The sequence below is a fragment of the Nicotiana tabacum genome, chromosome 14, assembly GCF_000715075.1.
Source record: "Nicotiana tabacum cultivar K326 chromosome 14, ASM71507v2, whole genome shotgun sequence".
NCBI classification, from domain to species: domain Eukaryota; kingdom Viridiplantae; phylum Streptophyta; class Magnoliopsida; order Solanales; family Solanaceae; genus Nicotiana; species Nicotiana tabacum.
The window spans coordinates 13,886,066-13,893,103 of NC_134093.1; positions in this window are offsets into that span (position 1 = coordinate 13,886,066).

The following is a 7,038-nucleotide window of genomic DNA, read 5'->3' on the forward strand; positions in this document are numbered from 1 at the left end:
TGCGAGGCTTAGTCGAGTTAGAGGAATTTAGTTCTAAGGGCTTGATTATATGCAAATGGATTCCAAAGTACTCTGGATGGCTTGAGCCGAATACTTTTCTACCGATATGGGGAAACGTGTTGTGTATTGTGTTTTTCTCCTGGAAAGAAGCAAGAGAAAAGTGGGTATGTAAATTATTGGTGACTCAAAGTTGATAATAAGATTCTTATGTTTTTCATATAAGGGCAAGATAGATGCGGTGTGTTGTATGGGATTAAGGTTGGCGTGTACAAGGTCATGGTTTGGCTTTGAAGGGGAGGTCATAAATTCTTAGAGGGCATGAACGATTTTCGATGTTTAGATGAATGCTATAACTATTTGGTATTGCATGAGTAGAGTGTACATTTCAGAAGGCGCACTATGTCTTGAATTATGGATATTTCATAAGTATTGCGGCATTTTCCTATTTGATTGACTGTTGATGTCCAAATTTTTGCCTTGTGGCACAGAAGAATTTTAGAAATATTCCTCGTGGGATGATCGTGCATGAGAGGTGTGTTAGACTTTCGGGCGGTGGAGATGGGACCAGAATTGGTGGTGCGTGTGTTCTATGGATTTGGAGACTAGGAGTTGTCAGGAGCAGATTGTTTCATGGCGGTGGACTGTTAGGTCGTGGCCGAAGCTAGCCAGATGATAGTATGTATTATGATTCAGTCATTATGGATTTTCGGAGGAAAGTTTTATCTATTTGTGAGTAACCCGAGTTGATTTGGGGGTCCATAGGTAGGCCCAACTAAAATGTTATTCTACACCGAGCCGGAATGGTTGGCTCCATACTGCTGTTATTGAGGGATATGTCATCCGATTGATGTTGAATTTATTCGTGTTCTCAAATGATCTGTGAGTTACTCCTTTATGCTACGAGGAGTTGTGATTCATTGGTTATGTGCACAGATGGTGCGGTTCTATTTGAGCTTTATAGCGGAATTTGAGTGTGATGAGTACTTAGGTATTGCATGATCGATAGCGTAATGGTTATGTCCTTTCGGGTTTTGTGTGGTATTTTTGTCATTTGCCTCTCCGTCGTTATTAATTTGGAGCAGGGTGGCTCGGAGTATATAACATGAACCTCGTGTTAGAATCGGGTGATGGTTCTACGGTATATGATGAATGGCTTACCTAACGGGTTGGGTTAGGTGTCATCACGACTAGTTGGATTTTGGGTCGTGACACAAATAGGTCAACAACTTTAAGACAAGAGTATCATATGATACTTCTCTTTAAATTTTAAAAATAACTATATTGCACAAATTAATTTTCTTGTTAAAACTATCCTTCTTTCTTAATAATTCTTACATATTTTAATTCATCACTCAAAATTGCATAGGTAAAAAAGGAAAATCAGAGATTATAATTTTTGATGTTTTAAGAATGATATTTAAATGTGCTGCTATTAGGAAAAGCGCCAATTGCTCTATACTTTCAGTTTCATGTACGCGTTTTTGAAGAAAAGACTTTTTTTTTGTTTTCTCACCAAAATATAGAATGCTCTACAATATCAAAACATTAAGATAGCATATACAGGTACAAAAAGAGGCAGAAACTTCTTCGCTTTCCCATTTGAAGTTAAATCTCAAATAAAGTTTTTTAGAAAGGGTCAAACAGATCACCTTATAAGTACCATTAAAAAAGATGAGATTTTTAGCTATGTATACTACATATGAAACTTATTTACCCTTCCTAATAAAGGTTTAACTTAATTACATGGTCATATACAATTTATCAATTATATACAAATTAATTTTAAATGAGTATTCCTTGATTGTAGCCTTTTAATTTAGTAAATCCCGAAAAATTCTCACAAGTCCTTACTTACCCGGACAAACCCCAATATTTCTAAAGGATTTTTCTCTTTCTCTCTTTGAAATCGGCCCTCTTTCTACACCGATTCTGCAATGTTTTTTCTTCTAAAGCTCATATTCTTCTCTAACAACGGCGAATAAAGGGATTAATTTTTTATCGATTTGAATTTTGCCATGACTGGAGTTTGGTGCTTTTCTGGGATTTCCCTTTTCTTACTAGTGTTCCGATGGTGGGCTAGCAGTAGATGTATATTAATTATTTAGCTGGATTGTTTGAATTAAAGTTGTCAGTCAATAAATTTTGAAGGTGTTCGACTCTCCACCATTGACGACAATTAAAAAGATTCGAAGGTTTGAATTCGAATTCAGATTTTCTAAAAATATTTTTTGTTTGGAATGGGTGTTATTGCAAATGATTAACAAGACACAAGTATGTTTAGATTCTCGGTTTATGGTCACTATGTATATTCTTTTACGTGCTATATTTCCCTTGAAAAGAATTTACATCAACATTTATGGATTTCTTTTTGTTTCAACAGATTTGTGCTCTTAAAGAAGAAGATATAAATTTATTGGTAGAAATTGTCATACTACAATGTTCTGACCATTTTATTCTCTTTGATGCATTTCTAGGTTGTTACAAAGCAGACCACAAGCAACCATTGTATTTGGCTATCAAGAGTTTCACTATTGCTTCAGACATCAAAAATGAAAAAAAGGAAATTCACTATTGCTTCGGTGCACTATTGTTATGCTTGTTGAATGTGAATTTATCTCAGTTACCTGCTTTTGGCCCTTATTTTGATAAAGTTCTATTGGGGGTTGCTAATGTTAATCGTCTACTCTTGTTTGTACAATAGTTTGATAACTAGACAGTCCATTAATCTGGTCTATTTTACATGTAAAGATTATTAAATGAGAAGGAGTGCTCAGATTTCTCAAGCAGATTAGTGATCCTGAATGATAACACAAAAATCATGCAAGATATTCGGTTCTGCTAATTATGATATGGTAACCTATCCTATCTGGTTCATCTTTATCAATCATATGGTTTCTTAATCAGTACATTGTTCATGAAGTAGGGATCATTGATTCTTTGACTTGCAGGAGTTGCTCTCTCCTATGATGCAGCTTGGGAATTGAATTCTTTTTTCTGGCTGACGGCGAAAACTCTTTGAGGTCAATGATTTTCTACTTGATTTAGTACATTTTTTTGTAAGTGAAGTAGTAATTGGCCATTGTGTTCTGCATAATGGGTTGGGAAAGAGGAAGTTTTTTTTTGCATATTATCTCCTATGTCACTCCATTGTATTATTAATTGGGATTTAGCCTGGCTATTTTTACAAGTATGTGACTTCTTGCTCGAAAATATGTTCTGCATGTTGATTTTGAGTAACCTATAGCTGTGCAAATTAAACAAATAATGTGTCGGGCAAGCGCCCGTGCGGTGTACGCGCCACTCGTCTAGTATATATCAACACAATTTGTTTTGTAGTACATCATGCATTAGGCCACCCGATCGAGTATCTAACATAGTTAAGCTAAATAAGGTAATTATCCATGAAAAGACAGTTTCCAGTCGTTGATATTGAATTAGATATATAGTAGTAGCTGTGATGATCAAAAAATGTCATCTTTAATTTAAATATTCATTTCTGTGTTTTATGAAGATGTTGGGAGCTTACCTGCTATGAGTTACGTATCACCTGAATAGTTGATGTTAATGTCGTTCATTTTCTAGAAATATATTGCTTATGAGGCCACTGTTAGTATTGTTTTGTTTTCATGTTATGTTACGTTGATTGGATTATGTATGTGTTATTAAGATTGGTTTCTAGGATTCTCTGGCAGGTGGATAGGCCCAGTTACAAAGGAAACTTTGGCAAAATATTTGAAAATTTTGGGAGTTAGTAAAATACGGGAAATTGAAATGTGCGAAAGAAGAGATAAGTTATGTTATGTGTTTGGGGGCGGACTCTATTTCTCATTCGAGGACTATTAACATGATGGACACCTATTGGATATGATAATAAGTGTACGAGACATATTATAAGTGATATGGAGTCTAAGGAAAGTCCTAAGTCTAAGCCAAGTTGGAAAATTTCATAATAGACTAAAGTTCCAAATGAGTACGCACAAGACCAAATTTTTGAGAGCATATATATATATATATATATATATATATATATATATATATATATATATATATATATATATATATATATATATGGAGTTATGTGATGGACAACCTATCAAATGAAAGATCTTCGAGTCTATTTCTAACATTTCAAATCGTTCATTATTTGGATATGTATACAGAAAGTTATGTCCATTTTACTGGACCCGTGTCATATGCGCGCCCAGATGCGCGATCACTTGCCCAATTGCGCGGCCGCGCACGTAGAAGCTCATTTAATACCCCCAAGGCCGGGTAGGGAGAGGGGCTAAGTTATTTTTGAACTAAAACCTGATATTTTTAGAGAGAAGTGAGAGTGTTCTAAAGAGAGGAAGAAGTTCAAGTGTCTTATTCATCAAATCTTGCTCAAGCCTTGAAATCCAACAAGAAATCTCTCAAGTTCTTCATCTAAGAGGTAAGGTTCATACTCTAGTTTTTTCAATTTCGGATTTGGGAATAAGATGGTTGATTAGGACTATGATTCTTGAGCCTAAGAGTGTTATTTATATATGCTTATACCAATAAGGTTTGTGGGAAGATTTTTGAGTTCAAATGGGTAAAGATTGAGATGAAAATGGTAGAAATCTTCAAAGACTTTAATTTAAGATTTGAAGGTTCATTTGACATCGGAATTTGATAATTTTTGTATGGTTGAACTCGTCTCGGAACAGGTGTTCGGATTTCGTAAGTTGTTTTGAGATTCGAGATGTGGGCCCCATTGATGAATTTTTAGATGAATTTCGGATTTTAATCTGGAAAAATTAGTAAATTCATATTGAATTAATTCTTACGATTTGTATTGAGTATATTGAATTGTTTATGACTAGATTTGAGGATTTCGAACACGAATTTACGAGGCAAGGGTTTATTGGATTCTTGAATTTGCTTGGAAAGCGAGGTAAGTGTCGTGGTTAACCTTGACTTGAGGTAATAGAACCCTTAAATTATTTGTTATATGAAATGCATGTGAACGACGTATAGGCGAGGTGACGAGTGTCTATACGTCGTCAAATTAATTGTTTGTATAATTACTTGAAAAATCATAAATCGTTTTAAATCATGAATTAATTATTATATTAATTGTTTCTCTCGTGTTCTTTGCTCAATATCATGCCTTGAATCCATGCTATAATTACTACATGCTTATTTGATTTGTGTGACATAATTGCCACTTGACGTTTAGTATACTAATTATTAAAATGCCTATTGCATCCTTAATTTCTATAATTAATTGCTACTTGTCATCACTTATTTCTAATAAATCATAATTATTGTATGTTTGTTGTCTTATAATTTCATATTAATTGTTGCATTTATTGGAGTAATTTCTTTTATAAGAATTGGTAAATGAATATATTGGAGGAGCAGGTTGCACGCCCCAATGGAAATGAAAGTGAATATATTGGAGGAGCAGGTTGCATGCCACAACAGAATTGATTGAAATGAATATATTGGAGGAGCGGGTTGCACGCCGCAACAGAATTGATTGGAATGAATATATTGGAAGAATGCGTGCAGAATTGATTGGAATGAATATATTGAAAGAACGGGTTGCATGCCACAACAGAATTGATTGAACAGATATATTATTGGAAGAACGGGTTGCACGCCGCAACATAATTGATTGAACAGATATATTGGGATCGGGTTGTACGCCGCAACATAATTGAATATGAATATATTGTGGGATCGGGTTGCACACTGCAACGAAAACTGATTGAAATAATAATTGATAATGACTGCCAAGTTGGCTTCAATTGTTGAAAAAGGATACCTGTTTTATTTATATTATTGTTGTTATTGTTGTTATTGCGTACATGTTAATGTAAGTGACCTGCCTTAGCCTCGTCACTACTTCGTCGAGGTTAGTCCCGGCACTTACTGGGTACATGAGGTTTGTTGTACTTATACTACACTCTGCACTTCTTGTGCAGATATCGGAGTTGGTCTCAACGGCGTATAGTAGATTTGCTCGGATTCAGCTATTCGTAGGAGACTTGAGGTATATCTGTATGGCGTTTGCAGTTCTGAAGTCCCCTTCCACTTTATCATAGCTGTGTATTTCTTTCAGACAACTTTATTTTCATTTAGACCTTTATTTGTATTATTCTAGTAGCTCGTGCACTTGTGACATCAGTTCTGGGATGGTATTTAAATATCGCTATTATTATGGATTATTCACTTGATTTTATACTTTATTTTCGCATTTGTTTCATTGTTATTAATTAATTTAAAATAGTTTTAAAATGGCTAATATTATTCTAACGTTGGCTTGCCTAGTAAGTGAAATATTAGGCGCCATCACGATTTCGAAGGTGAAAATTTCGGGTCGTGACAGTAGCTTTCAACTTCTCTACGGCCAATTTGTTCTTTATTGTCTTTTCGATGCAAGGCATTAATTGCATGTCCAATAATCTTGCTGAATTAAACAATCAGATATACTTATTTTAAAGTAGTTTATATTAATTTTTAGTTGTTCATCACACGTCATTATTATGCGTCGGATTTTGAGTTTGTATTATTTATGATCAATATTCATTCAACGTATTATATGACGAAAATAATTTTTCCCTAGATTCTAATTGAACTGATTTTTTTTCTTCTTATTCTTCTTTTGTTGTAATGCAAATAGGAAGTTTAATTAATGCTTTACAACAACCCGTGTTTGGGATAGGGTTTAAGAATAGATGACACGATGGTTCTGGTTAGGGTGTTCAAATCGAATCGGACCTGCTCAAGTTTAATTTGATTTGATTTGGTATTGAGTAAAAAAATTCGAACCAAACCGACATATAAATATATAATTTTTATATATACTTTTAACACTTTATATAGAATTTTCTTTTAAAAAAATATCTAAAAATATTTGTAATCCTCTCATTGGATGTAATATTTAATAGAACTATGAAGTCTATTCATTTTTTTGTACTTTACATAATGGATTGTATTATCACTTTTCTTTATAAGTATTGTTAAAATGTGTCAATCTCTTTGTTCGTCCATATTCATATATCAAGAACT